The sequence below is a fragment of the Suricata suricatta genome, chromosome 3, assembly GCF_006229205.1.
Source record: "Suricata suricatta isolate VVHF042 chromosome 3, meerkat_22Aug2017_6uvM2_HiC, whole genome shotgun sequence".
Lineage (NCBI taxonomy): Eukaryota > Metazoa > Chordata > Mammalia > Carnivora > Herpestidae > Suricata > Suricata suricatta.
The window spans coordinates 55429546-55448599 of NC_043702.1; the positions used below are offsets into that span (position 1 = coordinate 55429546).

At 43.5% G+C, this 19054-nt stretch overlaps 1 pseudogene; it reads right to left on the bottom strand.

The window, feature by feature from the left end:
• Window positions 1-2743: 2743 nt before the first annotated feature.
• On the bottom strand, window positions 2744-2883 carry LOC115288882 (annotated as a pseudogene).
• Between the last annotated feature and the right edge of the window lie 16171 nt (window positions 2884-19054).

Genomic DNA, 19054 nt, shown 5'->3' on the forward strand with positions numbered 1-19054 from the left:
CTAATTGCTCCCTGGACAGCCCTAATCTGGCCATTTCCTCCCTGCCTTTTACTCCATAAATCCTTCAGAAGACTAATATATTGGTTCAGTATTCCTCAAAAGTACCCCCTTTTGATTGGATTGGTTTACATGTATACAAATAGTTTCTCTACACTTACCATTTGAAAGAGCCTATTGTTAGAAAATCTTTTATTATTGATGCTCTGAACAACTCCAGGCTTATCATGCTTCCCCAAGATCAACCATCAAACTTCACCTTTTTCTTTTTTTCCCTCTCATTTTTTTTTTTTAAAGAACACATTCCCTTGTACTCAAAACAAGCAGAAAATGAGAGTTTTCTGCCTCTAACCGTTCCTAACCATTCTAAACCTTAGGAAAAATCACTGAGCCTTAGATTCTTCATTCACAAAGCAGGAAAAAGGAACCTGCTATAATAATAATAATGGTTACACTTAGTAGGTGTACAGCTCACAGCTCTGTCCCGATGGAGCACTTTCTCGTAGTCTTTGAACCCCGCCCATGAGGTGAGAATCATCACCATAAGGAAGAGAGTGATTACCAAGGCGAACCATGGAGTAAGTGGAGGAGACAGAATTCGCACTCAGAACTTCCAGTCTGTGGAGACTCTTCGTGCTCTCTCCTGCTACTGATCTTGAACAAGACAGAGACTCAGATAAGTGAATGCACTACACAAGGATAAAACTATATGTAAATTCACATTCCAGAAGGACAAATGCTATCCTTTGAACTGATAAGTTGGAAAAACTGGCCCCAAACAAATACTTAGTACTCTTAAGATGTAGAAATATTTGCCTAGGAGACCAGGCAAGTAAGATGGGTGGATGGATGGACAGGTAGATATATGGACAGATCGATCAGAAAGAGCTCTTCTGGGGGTACCTGGCTGGCTTAGTCACTTAAGCATCTGACTTTGGCTTTGATCTCAGGATTTATGAGTTCAAGCCCTGCGTTGGGCTCTGTGCTGACAGCTCAGAGCCTGAAGCCTGCTTTGGATTCTGTCTGTCTCTCTCCTTCTCTCTGTCTCTGTCTCTCTCTCTCTTTCACTCAAAAATAAATAAAAATTTAAACACACACACACAGAGGGAGCTCTTCTGTTTATGACTCCTTTTTCAGAAAGTTGCCAGTTATTCAAAAGGAACATTATCCTGGTTCTTTTTCATTTCAGCTTTCTCCCCTGCATGTTTGCAGATTGCTTAATTGCTTCGTTGGGCTTTGGAACTCATACATTACAGATACACGATCATCCAAGTCATTACCTGCATATTTTCCCATTAAGAATAATTATAGCTCTTACCACCACTGCCCATGTACTTATGTCCTGCAGGTCTGGGCACACTGAAGTAATCATCTTTTGAAAACGATCTTGATGGGCGAGTGTTGTGTGCACAATCAGTAATAAGCAAGATGAGGTGGGAAGATTTCCATCTCTTCCATTATTGAGTGGTTCAAAAATCACATTCCTGTTATGTCATCACAGAGCCATGCAGGACCCCAAGGTGGTTTATATTCTCCTGAAAAGTGAGTTAGCACTAAACGTGGAGACAAGCCCCAAGGGATGCTGGATTGTATCTCCCTCTCCATGGATTATCTTTCTGAGCACGTATACACCACGCATTTCCTGGCTCAATTTCATTGTCTACAAAATGGGATTTATAAGATGCTTTAAAAACCTCTGATCATCAAACCTGAGATGGGAGCGTCTTATAGATGACAGCGTAGCTTTTTATACCGATGAAGAGCCCAGGTTCTGGAATAACGGCTCTTCTGCTTTATCAACTCTATAACCTTGAGAGTATTACTTAACCTCTTGGAGCCTCAGTTTCCACATCTGTAAAGAGAAGATAGTAGTAGTCCTTAGAGATTCAGTGCAATCCCACTTGTAAAGTACTTCACCCAGTTCAAGGCACAGGTGAAAGTCCAGTGCTAGAACTACCATCAGATCTAAACCGCAAGAATCAGGACTGTTTAACATAGCTCAGGCAACACATCTAAATTAAAAACAATAATTGGCTGCCAGATAATAGCCTGAAGACATTGTCGAGGGGTCACATGTTATTTTAATCAGAGGACCATGAAGGGGTTCAATTTCAAAGGTAGGAGAAAGACAAGCTAGCAGATGTTTGAAAAAATACTGGATTGTAACCAAGACAAAGTTGTTTAAATGACTGGTTAGTAAATACTCTGTAACTGGTTTCTTCAAGAGTTAATTGTTCTTAGTTAAAAAAAATCTTTTTGTTTTATTTTCAATACAGCTAAAAAGTATTCAGTGTTAAGTTTCTTAGATTCAAATAAGCACTGAAAACACTCCATTAAATTGCCTACTAGCACCTAGAAAAAGTTAGTATTTTTGTAAATCATTCCATTAACCCTCACCCATGGTCTCTCTTATTATACTCCCCATCTCCAATACATACTGTTCTTTGCACATAGCTATGTATTATACGCAACTTTTTATATCACTTCATATTCTTTTCACTTTCTTAGTAGTTAGCTGACTTTCTTTTCAGGGAATGTAATTTATTTAACCAAGTCTCAATTGCTGGTTATTTTGGTTTGCTCCCCGAATGGCTGTCGTGAACAACTATGCGCCTCAGTCTTTGTGTCAGTTTCTAGAAGTGGGCTCTCTAGAGCAATGAAAGTACGCCTTTTGAAAACAGCAAACATTGGTTTGTAAATTCTCATATTTTTAAACTTGATTTGCACACACAGATGCACCATCTTTTTAAGTGTGAACACCGTGCCCCACCACAAACGATGCAGTTGGGTAAACCGCGAAGGTCAGCATAGCTGTCGTGCAACAGATAAGCCTCGCCTGGGAGCACCGCCTTCACGACAGCGTGATCTCCCCTGCCAGGTAAATATGCCCCAGCCTCATCTTTGCTAGAATTGGGTGTCCCCACTGGAAAAAAATGTGTGTGTTGCTTTTGGGACAGACTGTCTTTGAAGCAGGTTCTGCTGGCACTACTCGGTGGGGCTGTAAGTAGCAAATGGCCAAGGGTTCTGAGCGCAGTGTCTCCCTGGGTCCCGGTAGACTAAACATGTCACATTTATAACCTTCTTCGCTGTGCTTCCCATGAGCAGGGGACAGCATAAACTTGAGTGTCCCAGCCAATATGCCCAACTGAATATGATTGTCTAAGCGTCTGGGGCTCTTGGTTTACCAGGACACATTTGGTGTCACTGATATGAGTAGGCTGTTGTTTAAAACTGTCTGTTCAGGAACTTCAACCACTTTTTTTTAAAGTGATTTGAAATACTAGCTTGTATGTGCCCAGAATATCTCTAGGAGGAGGCACAAGCAGCTGGGGACAAGGTTTGCCTCTGGCTAGGGAGGGTGAAGGGAATACAACTGGGTGAAAGACATCCTTTGCACTGGATCCTTCACATGGTTTTGCTTTCTTACCATGTGTGCGTATACAAAAGGAAAATTTTTAAGCAAGAAAGATGAAGCCCAAAGGAAACAAGTATGCAGGTAGAGGTTTCTCAATGTCAGCTACTGGATTAGTAAAGCATAAGCAAAATAAGGTTTTGCAAAAAGAGTACATATAGTCGAGTATTTAAGAATGCAAGGTCTGGGGTCAGACTGCCTGGGTCCATCAGACAGCTCTGCGGCTTACTAGCTGTGTGATCTTAGACAATTACTAAACCTCACTGTACTTCAGTGTCCTCTTCCATAAAATGGGGCTAATTGTACTACCTACTTCACAGTTACTTGTATTCAGTGAGTAAAAACATAAAAGCCCCCAGAACAGTAACTAGCACACCGCATGTGATCATTGTATATTAGCTATCATTATTGCTATGGTTGTCGCTCATTCTTCACTCGATTTTTCCAGCGCTACAATTACAATAGCAAAGAGCCCTCCCTCCCATTTGTAGATTTTGAAAAGTAAAGGGTAATTTTACTGTGAGTGTCTAGTTGATTTCAAGCTATTTACAACTATGCAAACAGTCAACGGGAGGGAGGGACAGGTGCAGAGCTTCCCTTTAGTTAGTGATTCCAGATTTGAGAATTGCCACCCACAAGTCTTTGCAAGAGTAGGTGACCCGATTCATTTGGGGAGTCTGGTTTTTGTTTTCTTTGTGCGTCAATGTGATCTTGTGTCTTTGTTCTTTTGAGCATGGGTGGGGTCCAGTGGAGGAAGAGACGTGGCTAAACAAACAGCAGAAACTGAAGTTTCAGTGCCCATTCAATGTGATTGCCCCTTAAACAACTGTGTAGGAGCAAATATTTTTACATTTTAATTCCAGCATAATTAAGAGACAGTGTTATATTAGTTTCAGGTGTACAATAGAGCAGTTTAACCATTCTATACATTACTCAGTGCTCATCATGGTAATTGTCCTCTTAGGGAAGCACGTTTTGAAATCAGTATTTGCCTAAGGATACCATTCACAAGATAGAAAGGCGTTAAAGCTTCCTGAAAACATTCTAATCCCACCTACTGTGCATAATGTGCTCAGTCATTGGAAATGTATTGCTGGCAAAGCAGATGATGTGGTGACGGGGACAAGAAGACTCTTCTGTCACACAAGCCTAGATACATTCTTTTGCCCAACAGTTTACTGAACGTGATAAACATAGTGCTGTTACTATGCCTGTTTTATGGGTGACCCTTGCTGCCTTATTTCAGTGCGGCTCTTCCCAAGCTGCCAGTGTCATCAGAGCGAGATCTCTTCCTCTAGGATTTCAGGGTCAGGCCATGCCAAACTCGGGTCAACATATTTAATTAATGAGAGTACACAGCAGATGCTAGTTTTAAGGATTCTTAGCAGATTCACTGCTGTGCCGCACACACAATAAGCATTTGCTGAATGAAGCCCCAAATTCAACATGAGGGTATAACATAGTATTGTGCCCATTAGACAAGGCTACCTTGAGGATCTTAGGTGGCTCAGTCGTTTCGGCCTCTGACTTCGGCTCAGATCATGATCTTGCGGTTCATGAGTTCAAGCCCCTCGTCGGGCTCTGTGCTGACAACTTGGAGCCTGGAGCCTGGAGCCTGGAGCCTGTTTCGGATCCTGTGTCTCTGTCTCTCTCAGAACCTCGCCTGCTCGCTTGCTCTCTGTCTCTGTCTCTCTCTCAAAAATAAACATTTTTAAAAATTTAAAAAAAAAAAAAGAGAGAGAGAAAGAGAGGACTATCTCAAGTACCCTGGAGCCACGAAACCTTCAGCATAAAAAGACGGTGTTGTTTGGTTGCTCACTCCACTGCTATAGGTGATCCAAACAGGTCAAAGGGTAGAATTTGAGTCCAAACAATCAAGTCTAGTTAGAAAACATTTTCATTACATAAACACAAGTTGGGATAAGCTTAGAGCTATGACTCCCAGCACGGCCAATGACAATACCTTTAAAAATAAACTGAAAATTGGCTTGTTTCATTTTACTAAATTATTCAAAATCCAAGTGAAAAAGTGGGCCCCAGGAGGAATGATCTGATAGACAGTCTAAACACAGAGGCAAATATTGAAACAAACATAACATTGCATGTTAACTGTACTTTAATAAAAATCAAACATCGAAACAGAGACAAATGTCTATCCCACTCTCTTCTGCTGTAGTATCCAGTTTGCCTAGTCATTACAGCAGGAAGCAATAAGCAAAGGTTGTTCTGTGTACCCAAGGGCTCAGTGTTCTTCCTGCGGATTAGACATTTTCTTGGAGCGGGGATTTAACTGCACAATGTAATTTTAAAGAAATAACACTCATGGTGTTACATACCTTTTGAGTAAAAATTGAGCAAACTATATTTGAACCTCCTAACTTAGAATTTGTCAAGACACCAGATCCAGATACTTCAAGAGGAATATGGTAGTGAAACACCAGGACACTGATGGGTACAGATTAACTGATGGAATCATGTGCGTGTCTTGTCCATGGCCACATGCCGTCCACATCCTCACTGTTACATTTCCCTAATCTACCGGGAAGAGCTAGGTTCCTGGGATGCAACCTGTCTTGATGGTATTAAGGCTGAGATGGCCCTTTGGGGTTTGTAGGCATTTTAATAATAGTACATTTGTTTTATAATTTTAACTGAGGTTACTGTATAAATACTTGTAATGCATCCTCATTATTAGACTATGGAAAGAAATCTATTTCTGCCAACAGAGAGCAAATAAATCTTCACCATCTCTCTGGTCCACTAGTCTACGTTTAGAACATCACATCTTTTCTGAAAACCTGTTGGAGACATATGCTCTCATTATTATCCTTCAGTGATTTATCACTTAACTCTGAAACAGACAGTATATCCAACTTACCCACTAACTGGTGTCCTATTCCAGTTACCGTTAATTAACTCAAAATATGTTACTTTTGCACAAAGCATTATTTTTTAAATCTTATGCTTTGAACCACCAGTGAATATTTATACATTTCTTAAGCTAATATTTATTGAAAACCTATTATGTGCCCAACACTGTTACTCTGTGGTATATTTTTTTAATTTTTTAATGTTTATATTTTTAAGAGAGAGACAGAGTTTGAGTGGGAAAGGGGCAGAAAGAGAGGGAGACACAGAATCCGAAGCAGGCTCTGGGCTCTGAGCTGTCAGCACAGAGCCCAATGCAGGGCTCGAACTTATGAGCTGCAAGATCATGCCCTGAGCCCAAGTTAGATGCTTAACCAACTGAGCCACACTGAGCCCCATCAGTGGTATTTTTTTAAGCTTCCCAAATAGATCTCAAACTTCTAATATGAAAATATATTCTAAAAAAACGAGAGAGAGAATTTGTGAGAAAAGCTCATGTCAGAAGGTAAAAATAGATGATTGTGGATTTTTATACCAGCTTTGCCAGTGATCCATGTGTGACCCACAAGCCACATATCTCTCTGTGCCCCTGTTTCTTCACCTGCAACAGAGTAGCAGTTATTTTTCTTGACTTGATTCAGCCGTTAGGAGAGGCAGCTAATAAAAATTGTTGTGAAGTACCATGAATATTGAAAAGTGCATCATCATCATGATTAATAATAATGTATCAAGCTCAAATATTGAAATGACTCTCTGGCATCATTCCAAATCAAGAAATATAAGCTCTGGCCTTGCATAGTAATGAAGAGAAACAGTGTGAGATACTCTTATTGTACGGGTTCAAATGAACACAGTGATGAATATCTTTAATTACAATGTATTCTGTAACAGTGTGCGTGTGTGGGCCTGCGCACGTGTGAGTCTGTGTGTGTGTGTGTGTGTGTGTGTGTGTTAGACTAAATGTGTTGCAGTCCCCTCAATAATATATCTAGGGTTCAAACGGAACCATTCCCTAACCAGGCAGACATTTACATATTGTACCTAACCTTAGAATGGAATGCTCATTTTGATAGAGGACACGAGCAGCTAGCGGTCCTCTGTTAAAGAAAGCTGGCTCTGATTTTGTAGATCTCAAAATCTGTCATCCTCACGTTAGCTGACTATCTGGCACCTAATGAGAAAAACAAATTGCTTTTACTTTCCACGAAAGGCATTTGCATTTAGAACTTTTTTCTTGACTCGTAAAAGGTTGATAAAGCATCCACTCAAACCATTCTCGCTGAATTTTTCACCTAAAAGGGTCTTGATGAAATCTTACAGTAAATTTAATAACCCTCTTCAATAAACATGAGCTTTTATGAGTATGACATGTCTAAATAGACTCAATGGCCTGGGAATAAAATCTGCATCAGTAATATTTTCAGTGCTGTAATATCCTACATATTAAGGGGGGAAAGCCATGTACCAGGCCGGCTCCTCCATAAGAAAAAAAAATTAGTCTCCAAGTTTAAGAAAGCAACTGGTCAATGAACACTTGGGTGACTCATTAAGTTCAACGTGAAATGTCCTGATGTGTACAATATCGAGCTTCATAATATTCAAACATTAGCATCTTTCATTTCTTCCATTTTCGGCAAATGCACATTATAGAAATAACCTCAGAAACGGCCTTCAGTAATCATTCATACTGAGATTTTCAGGAAAGGGGCCTTCACGTGAAACGCTTGGGGATGGCAGCTGCCTCCATGGGAACTTCTGCCTGGGTGAGCTCTGACATGAGCCCTGTTGCCACGGTATCTCATGGCTCCTTTCACCAGGGAAGCTACCAAATTAGGCATGAGGCTGAGACCCTCATTTCTCCTATTACTGGTGTGGATCAGTAAGGAAGACAGGAAAATGCTAGTGACTTTTTTATAGCCGCTATATAACAAGAGAATGAAATGTCAGAGCCCTGGAAACTGCATCTTTCTTAGTCCTATCAAAGCTTGTCCAGCTACTGCTGATACTGAGACTTGCCCCTCACCTTGAACTTTGCCTTGTCAGCAAATAGCAATTTAAAATGCAGCAATGCAGAGCAGTCCAAAGAGTCAGGGCATCCTGATTAGGATTCAGTAGCTACTGAACATCTACATGTGCTAAGGGCTTGGGCAAACCTTCAGAGCAGCCCACCTTTACCGCCTTGAGATAGCGCACTTCCCATAATTAGACGTACTCATGAGAAGTTGTATGTAAATTGTTTTCTTGGTAATTAATTCATACTTACAACACACCAAGGGATTGTGTTCTAAAATATGATGAACGCTTTCACACAAGTTTTTTTTCAAATTCCTAAATCATGTCTTTTATGATCAAGATTTACATATTTAAATTAAGATTTGCTTAAAGTAGAACCACAGATTCTCATTTTAGTCCTTATTTCCAGCTCCTCTTGCCCTCTCATAATTTCTTTTAATGTTTAGTTATTTATTTTGAAAAAGACAGAGACAGTGTGCATGGAAGGAGGGGCAGAGAGAGAGGGAGAGAGAGAGAATCCCAAGCGGCCTCCACACAGCCAATGCTGAGCCTGACACGGGGTTCAAATTCAGAAACCGTGAGATCAATGGCCGAGCCAAAACCAAGAATTAGATGCTTAACCCACTGAGCCACCCAAGTGCCGTATCATAATTTTTTAAAGCAGAATTTCTAGGCAGAAGCAAATGTAGAAAATATGTCCAACAGTCAAAAAAGCTGTTTCCTCTGCTTTTTGAGCTCAACTGTCCTTTTTCAAATCATTAGATGATAAGAAGCAGAATGATTGGAGTGGAAGAGCTAGGGGTCAACAAAAGACCACATGAGGAACCAATTCAACTGTGCTTTTCGCCTTCATACCACCCTTATCCTTATCTTCTCACTGCCCTAGACTCCATAACTCAGGACAGGAGCACTTGGAAACCAAGGGACTTCTCCTTTCTAGTTACTTCTTCCATCAACAACCTCAAGCTAAAGCAGCAGAATTGCCTGTGCAGCCTGCCCTTCCTGCTCAAATTCCCAGTCCTGACATGAACCTCCTCCCTGGCTCTTGTCTGCCATATTGGTGACCTAAGGAGCTCAGAGGTGGGAGAGACTCCTTAATTTTGTAGGATGCTTAGACAAAGCTGAGTTAGGCACTCTCAGAACATGGAGGCCTCACCTTGAAATCTTCCCCCCACAGACTCTCGGAACACAGGTGAAAACAAATAACCGAAGTTTTCTTCAGAATAGAGTCAGGAATCCCTGAAGGGGGCGCTCTCACCCACATACCACTCCTTGCAGCAGACATACCATTAGAAAGAAGATCGTAATTATGTTGACAAGGGAGGACACTTTTTCACATAGAAATTTCATCTCATGCTTTTAAGAAAAAGAAGGAAGCTCCCTCCCTGCCCCAGTGACAATGGACTGACCACGGCTTGTAGCCAATCAGAAATTGCCCCCGCTTCACACTTTTGTTCTAAGCCAATGAACTTTCCTTCAAAGAAACCCTGCCCAGTTTCCTCCTCTCCTCTAGCAGAGCAAGCCCCTCTCCTTTGTTCTCAGGGCCTGCTATGATCACCGTAGTTTGCGTGCCCCAAATTGCCCTTCCTCTGTTACTTCCCAAATAAATTCATGTTGCTAGTAAAATAACTGGCTATGTTATTTAAGGTTGTCAACAGCAGCAACAAAGTGACAGTTGGTCCAAAAGCTGACAAAGAAAACAGAAATAGGTAGAAAAGAACTCCAGTTAATCAACAAAATTAATTAACCAAGTAGATCATTGTTTTAAAACTTGTTTGTAAGGCCTTTAGCCATGCCTGCTGCCCACAGAGCACTGGAGGGTATCTGCTGGGATCCTTGCCAACTTAGACCAGGAACCCAGTCTTAATGGCAGAGACCTTCCAATGATCGAAAAGACTCTTCCTAAGGCCTGCGCAGCTGTACCTGCTAAATGTTCTATTCCCAAGGATCAATGAAGCCTACTGCTCCGAATTCCTGCATTTTAAAACTACCAAATGAAATGAATGGGGTGATGATACAGAGAAAAGAAAACATTTAAGGATAATGAGCACAGAGCACAGAGCTTCATCCTATGCAGGGGGAGGAAAGGTCAGTAAATTTAGCACACGGATAATAGTCCTTGCAAATCATCTCCTAATTAATCCTCAGCCAGCCAAAATGTACTAGTTTAACCTTTTCATTCAGGGTTTCTCACAATATTTACAAACCACTGCTTCTCAACAGGAATGGAAAACACATCCATTCTGGAAGCTTCGGGACTCAGTGTGCTCCTAAATGTGCTCCTACAGGACAGGGTGAGAGGTGCCTGGCACTGGCCCTCCTCCTGCCGAGAACAATGGAGTCTGATCATGCCAGAAGAAACCACAATCCAATCACTTAGGACTGTTGTTTCGTGTTCAGTGCCAGAGTTCCGTGTGCTTCATGGCAAAGCATTTGTGGTTTTGAATTAGTTTCAAATAACAGAAATATAATGATCCTTCTAAAACAATGGAAATGACCAGGCCGCACTTAAATCCTCCCCAGGAGTGTAATTGGTGATTACTCAGAAAACTTCATCAAAAGGCAAGTTAATCCATAAGGTAAGTCCACAGAACAGGGATGCTGAGAATACAGAATGTTCCAGAAGGTGCTAGGGCAGAACTCCCCAAATGATGTTTCCAAATACATCACTTCTCAAGGTAAGTATATTGATAAGCAACTTATAGCTTTGGAAACCTCAATTTGGAAACACCGAGACAAAGTGCAGCACACATAGCGCCCACCTAATACCGTCCTCAGAAACCCCGGTAGTGTTGAACTGCCCCCACCTTGAATCAAAATTGGAGAACATAAAGCTGTAGCCTCAGCTTTTACATCACACCCCCATCCTTCCAGGTCCCCTCGAGCCAGCACACAGCCCTTACCCACAAGGTCTGTCGCTTTCAAACACGGCCACATGAAGAATCAGAGAACCGTGGGATATCAGAGCATGGGGTGGAGGGGTAGGGAGAGGAGGGGCTGAGACCCCAGCCAGATTATCATCACTGTGGTGTTGACCAGAAGAATTAGAGTAAATAACATTTACTAAATGCTTCCTGTGTGTCAGACATTTTTAAGTACATTATACTTTGAGTCCATTTAACCTCTATGACAACCCCTCAAGGTAGGTGCCGCTGCTACACCGGTAATATAGATGAGAAAGCTGAGGCACAGAAGGATTCAATGATTCACCCAAGGTCACACAGCTAGGAAGACTGGATTCTTCAAGAGCAGAGTTGATATTTCATTCAACACTATATCCCGTCAATACCTAATTGGTATAGTTCATAAAAGTGTAAGTTTGTTGAAAAGAATCAGGCTGACTTGAATACTTTGAAGAAGGTGGAGGGGATCGCCTGGGGCCGCAGAAGGGATGGGGTGGGGGGGTGCGGGGCGCCGTCCTGGCCAAATACCCTGAGAGCAGGAAGTGTGATTCTCTAATCCTGGCCAGTAATCAGGGTCTGCACGTTCACTAGCCTTCTGTCTAGACGAACAGCACACTGGAGGTATCCTCGATATCGCCCAATCTTGAGTGGTGGGTGATGGTCACAAGTGTTAAGCGGTGTGTCCTTCTGTTGTGAATTTATTTAAATGTAACTCAACAAATATTTATTGAGCATTTGGGCAAGGTGCTGCATTAGAGACCATAGGTGACAGAACATTTGTTTCTGCCCAGCCAGAGTTTAAAATAGAGAAAAGGAAACATGAACAGCTCCCGGGTCCCAGATACTTGTCTGGGTGGGACCCTGAACTTGACCCATGTGGGGCAAACTGGATTCTAACTGCACTTCCCACACACCTTCCCCTGAGGCGGAAGGAAGGGCTACATGCGGCAGACCTTGGCATTGGAGAAACCATGAAGATTAACAGAAAGCTGGCAAGAAGCCTGGGCAGGAATTAAAAATGGCCCCAATCACCAATGTGCCTGTGGCTAGAGCTGAAGACTCTCCTGTGTGGGCTTGGTTTTCTATAGTGCCAGAGGGGCTGGGACTCAGATGTCAACTTTCTGGTCACGCAACAATGAAAATGAGAAAAAAAAAAAACCACCTCCATACTGAAAGCCTTTTACAACAGCACAAGGCTACAGCCATGGTTTGGAGGATTAGACTCTGTTACAGCAAATTGCTGCTGGGGCAATACTGCCACCCATTACCAGAGCCGCTCACACTACTGAAGTAACCCAAGAGGGCACTGAATTTCACTTCAGAGAAGCTAATTTGAGAGGAGGAAGAGATGCAAGGTTATCAGCTGTCCTTGGGGAACAAATCAGAGCATCAAAGCCGGAACTGCAGAATGGTGCTGATTTGCAGAGGTCTCTGCCTCCTGTGGTCAGATTCTCAAAAAGCAGAGCCCTGAGGGAAAGAAATAAGTGGGTTACTCATATCTCTTTAAGACTATACCCTAGAACAAACCAGGGGCCAGACATAGAGGCAACACCCACCAATTCGCCTTCAGGATAGGGTCAGGTCACACATAGACCAGATTCCATGACACCTGGCAGGTTACAGGTATCCAGTGCAAAACCAGAAGCACACAGGGCTTCCTTTTCTGGACTGTGTGAGGCAAAAGCCTTACTCTGCTTTGATGGAGAGGATGTATGGTAGACGTGTCAGTCCCTAATATGCCTGTCTGGAAGCCAGTGATATGGCCCTTGGTCATCTGTGAACCACTGAGGACCTCCTCTGGTGAAGGTAAGCTCATGCCTGTACACGGGGTTGGAGGAGACCCAGTATGTGACCCCTGACAGTGGAAGGAAAGTGAGAGTCTCTCCCAATATCTGAGATGACAAGGCAGAACCAGGAAGGAATACCTCAAAAAGGGTCTCCAATTTTTGAAAAGTCTTGCCCAGTCCCTTGGAATAAAGAAATACAAGTGAGATATGCACGCCACAAATAAACGTGTCTTCTCTGGTACCCTGGGGAAAGATATCTGGTCTTTGTCATTGGTTCCTGACAGACCATTTCCGGAACCTTTGGAATCTCTGGGATGATAAGAGCGTCTTTTGTATGCTGGAGATTGAGTTAATCACCAATGACCCGTGATGCAAACAATCATGTCTACTTAATGACACCTTCGTAAAAACCCTAAGCCATGGGGTTGGAGGAGCTTCCGGGTTGGTGAGCACTTCGGGGTGCTGGGACGGTCATGCACTCAGAGAGGGCTCCGAAGCTCCACACCCTTCCTGTGTACCTCACCCTACACATCTCTTCCATCTAGATGTTCCAGACATGTCTCTTTTGCAGTAAACCTGTAGTAGTAAAGCACTTTCCTAAGTTCTATGAACTGTTGCAGCAAAGTACCAAACCCAAAAAGGGAGTCATGAGAAGCCCCTGATGTACAGGCAATCAGAAGTACAGGTGGCAACTGGGACTAGACTGGTGGAAGTGGCACGGTCTCATGGGACCAAACCCTTAACCTGTGGGGTCTGTGCTAACTCCAGGCAGTTAGCACCAGAACTGAGTCAAATTGTAGGACACCCCGTTGGTGTCCATAGAGGACTGGAGAGTCGCTTGGTGTGGAGACTACCCCCCACAACCCCCCCACACACACTTTTGGTGTCAGAAATGGCATGAATGTAAACAGCTCAGCTCAAGATGTCTTCTTCCATATGCCTCAGAAATTTGCATAGTAAATTAGCAAGGGTGGAAATCATTTTCTCATGGGAGAATGTAAAAAGATTGTGAAAATGTTCTCCTCCTGGCAACTACTGAAAAACTCAGGCACCAATGTTGCAAAATTCCTGAAATGATTGCTTGGGACAGAAGTTGCCAGGTGGCCCTTCTGCCAACCCTCAGGCCTGTTCTAAAAACCGAGGAGGTAGATATTGCTCAAGAGAGGTGGAGGGAAGATGAGAGAAGGAAGCTCAAGGGCAGTGGCAGGAGGTAAATTCACCAGTCACCAAGTGCTTTGCGCACGTTGATTTGGGAGGGGATTAAACCGACCAAGGCCTTGAATCAGCAAGTGCACTCAAGTGCAAGAGCCAGACATAGAAGGCGATGTTTGTGGGGAAGGGCATAAAGGAAAGTAGCTGAGCCACAGGAATGTGAAACGCCCACAGTCAGGAAGCCTCGGGCTTTCTAGGGGGACCTGTGCCCTTGTCCTCTCCTTGCTCACAGAGGTGCTGCATGCACCTCATCATCCCTCTTCCCTTTTGCCCTCGAACTTCCCCTCCCTCACACTCTCTCCTCCCATTGCCCATCTGGCTCGCTCAGCCCAATCAATGCTAGTTTACAGACCTCTCATTTCCAAACATTCCCCCTTTTATGGGAAGCCATTCCCAGAGTCATCCGGACTTTCTGCTCTTGTTAGAGAATTCCTTCATAGGCACTCAAATGGTGCGTGACAACTGACAATATCACACACCCCGCAAATGACCTGGTCTACAATGCAACCTACCCCCAAAGGGGGATGTTCTGGGTTCACAGTTAGTGTACACACTGAACAGAGTAATTTAAGATAAAGAATCGAAGGACTACATATTATCATTTGTCATTGTTAAAGAATGAAAGTGATTGGATACGTGAACAGGACAAATCCATGCAAGATAATATTGACAGCATGTTGGCTAATCAAACACCCAATCATCTTACCTGCCACGAGTGAGAATTTGGTTAAACATTTTGATGATGTAGAGAATAGCTTGTGGAGGGATTTGTTCCCAGGTAATTGGCAGGAACTGCAGCTCATTAAATTAGCTCTCATCTGACATGCCAAATGATACTCAGAGTTGATCCGTTAGATCATCAGCAAGCAATTGTTTATCTCTTCCAGGAGCCAGGATGACAAATAAGCAATTTCAGCCAAAAGGGTTAAGGCCAGTGCCAATCATTATTCACACAGCAATTTAACTGATTCTGCGGCAATCAATACCATGCGTTCAAAATGCAATACAGCAGTTTCTCCCACATTGTGGGACCCTTTATGTGAATATTCTGCCAGAATATATACAAACAAAATACTAAATGAAGACGGGTCTCAAATGTAGTATTTGTCATCTGATTTGAAGGGAGTGGGGTAATCAGCAAACCTAGAGGCGTTCACATTGGGCAGTTGTGCAGCACGGCAGGTACCTGAGGAGAGCTCCCACCCAGATTCCCGGAGTAGCCGGGAAGAAATCATGAGAGGTGGCAGGAGAGAAGCGGCAGAGGCTGGTTTAGTGCCTCTAAACCTCACCAGGCTTATCAACCTCACCAGGAGACCCGAGATCATGAAGGATAAAACAGCTCCAAAGGGCTACTTTTTGCTCTCCGTTTCCATTCACTTAAAATCAAGGTGTCCACTTGAGACTCGCTGAGGGGGGGGCTTCTGCACCGCCACAGTGTCTTATTCAATTTGCCTATCGCTGTGCCGGCCCTTGTCCCATAATAGATGCTATTTCCTTTTCTGACCAACCTTTTCTCATCTTGCGTAAGACTCCTGACATTAAGGCAAGATTCTAAGCTGTTGGGACAGCATCTCCCCTTGTGGGACAAATAACCAAAATAGAAAGAGGAACAGGGAAAGCTACTACAAATGAGGCGTTTAAGATCTCAGAACCGTAGCCCAGAAACTCAGTCATCATCATGCCACTCGGCGAGACAGGCACTAAGCGGGATAAAGGCACTGAGGTGGCTTAGACCCCAGTCTTCATTTCCTCTGACTGGATCCGCCAACTCGTCTCTGGTTTGTAAATTATTTGGGTGTTTTGCTGCTGCTTCTTACCTTCACTGGGAGTTGTGGTCACTTAGCTGCTTCTCTCCTCATCTGGTATGGAACATTCTAGAAGCAGAAATGCAAGCCAATAACAGCCTCCTCAGATGTCATCTGTGCTGATAAAATATTCAGAGGAAAAGAGGATTGAAGCTGTTGCCTCGCGCAAGGCTTTAGGGTCATTTCACTATTCCCATCCCTGTGGTTTCCTTGGCCTCCCAATCAAGATAATCAAAATCTGGTCATAAATCTCCTCGGTTAAGAGCCCTCCTCATGGTATGTTCCAGTAATCATTGTGCTAATCAAAAGCCCTGAGGAAATGTGGTACGATGGGTCTTTAAAGCAATATAGGTAATTAATGTGGTCATAATATTTATAATCTATATTCATAATTAAAATAATAAATACTATACACAAAGCTCTTTCTCTGGGGTCTTGTCAGACACTCAATGACAAAGGCCTGAACTGAGCTGGTGGTAATTCAGCGCTAGGAAAAAGCATGACGTATGGCCAGATTCTCATCCTGTGGAGAAGTTAGAGGAGTGGGAAGGGAGAAAAGTCGAGAATCACCCCCATGTCTCTGGCCTAGATTACTGAATAGATGCACAGGTGAGGAAGAGAAGGTAGGAGCTTACTGAGTTTAAGGGGCCTTTTGGGTGGAGAGAGCCAATAATCAGTTAAATATTTGCGCCTAGAGTCCAACAGAGATTGGAGCCGGAGGGACAGACTTGGAAGCTGACAGCACGGGGTTGATGCCGGAGCCAGTACCAGTGAAGGAGGCCTCCGGGAGGGCTTTGGCGGTAAAGATAAAACAGGGCCTAAAGCAAACCTCTAGGGGAACTACATTTAATGGGCCAGCCTGGGAAAAGCAGTCATCCAAAGGAAGCTGAAATGGGATGAGAGACTTGTGTTGGGGATACCTCCAGAGTCATCCAGAATGGGTTCGCAACTTCCTGGAAAAAAAAGTATCAGGCCCCCTACCGTTAGTAAATATGTATCAGTATGCAATGAAATCAGGCCTCTGCTACCCCTTCCCCACCAGCACTGCCCTTTCTGCTCCTCCCTCTGTAAAAAAAAAAAAAAATAGAGTTCAAAAATGGATGATCATAGTCTTATGTTTCCATGAGTCAAATAAGAAGAATAAAAAGAAAAAGTTCCAGGGCCCCTGGGTGGCTCTGTTGGTTAAGCATCCAGCTTTTGATTTCGGCTCAGGTCATGATCTCACAGTTCCTGGGATCAAGCACTGTGTGGGGCTCTGCACTGACAGCTTGGAGCCTGCTTGGGATTCTCTCTCTACCTCTCTGTCTCTCTGCCCCTATACCACTTGCAGACTCTCTCTCCCTCTCTCAAAATAAACTTAGAAAAAAATTCCACTGACTTTGGAAAAATGGAAATTATTGAAAAATTCAAAGAATTAATTTCCAGGACATAATGAAAGTAAAAGCCAATTACAACAGGCTGAGAGGTTAGAAAGAGAAGAAAGGGCGCCTGGGTGGCTCAGTTGGTTAAGCGTCCGGCTTCAGCTCAGGTCATGACCTCACCGTTCATGGGTTCAAGCCCTCGCATCAGGCTCTGTGCGACCAGCTGGCTCAGAGCCTGGAGCCTGCTTCGGATTCTGTCTCCCTCTCTCTCTGACCCTTGCTTGCTCGTGCTGTCTCTCAAAAATAAATTTTAAAACATTAAAAAGGAGAAAGTAGAGGGGAGGTTTTCACAGTTTGTTTCTGTTTTGCAGATTAAAGATGTTTATAGTTTATAGTCTGCAGGGAAGATGCTGGTGAGGGGGTCCTTTTAGGAATAAAAGATAGATGAGAAAGAGAGAGGAGAGAGAGGGAGAGAGAAATAGATGATAGAGATTTAAAAAGAAACAATGGAAGGGGAGCAAAAGCCAGGGATTAGCCTTGGAAGGGAAAAGGGCTCCCACATCATGCACAGCCCCAGGCAAGTAAACATGACTGATAGAACCATAGAGCGACAGGAGAGGAGTTACCCATGCTGTGAGCATTGAGAAAGAGAGTGGATCTGGGAGGATGCACAGATTGCCTCATGTTTCAAAGGGGCCTAGTCATGTGGGAAATCGTACACTTACCAGTGACACCACTTTAGGCAACTACATGAATACAGCAGTCTGGGATGCAGGAGCGGAGATGATGCATGGTCAGACCGAGCCACACTCGAGGTTCACAAAGCATTGCTTGAAGAAAGGACATGGAGGCATGAACATAGAGACCAGTATCGAGAGAGAAGGGAGCTGTTTAATATGCAGTTCTTGTTACTGCGGCTTCTACTTTGCACCGGACACAGGCACGCCAGCTAGAACTCCAGAAAGTTCCCTTCCTCTGTATGTCACTGCCCATGATGCTTACCTCTTATCCCTTCTCTCTGCATTCCCTGCCTGCCTGCCATCAACTCTCTTCTGCGTTCCAGTGGTGATGGGGATTCTATAGACCATGCTGGCTTTTTGGACCAGGCTGTGTACAACCAGAAAAAGTCTCCCCTGCTGTGTAGAAATCGTTGATTAGAACACTTCCTGTGTCACCCAACCCACCATCCGTCTGGCTACAGCCACCTGGGTTTTACTGTTGAACTGTTTCAATCCCATTCCGTCTGCATCAGACTTACAAACAGAAGCAGACCATCCGTTGAGCCCTTAACAAATGTCTAATAGGTTCTCAACCTTGTGCTAACTGTGGGATTAGCAAGGGAGCCTACAGAGACCGATTACTGCCTCCTAGGCTTGGCCGTAATCCAGCCTTTACTGGATTCTCTGCTCACCCAGCAACCTTTGAATACAAATTCAGTTTCTCAACTATCTTAATAGTAAGAAAAGAGGGCCCTGGATAAGGAACACAAAATCAGCCACTTGAAGGGTAGCCCCCATTGTGAAATAAAAAATCAACATTCTGGTTTATATATAATTTCTTAAGCATAGCATCACAACCATTTATTAAAGCTACTACATGACCCTGGATATTTGCTTTCTCCCCTCCTTTCTCCCACAGCTGGACACTTGGGGACCCAGCGTCCTGAGCATAGACTGGAGATGGAGATTCCAAAGCT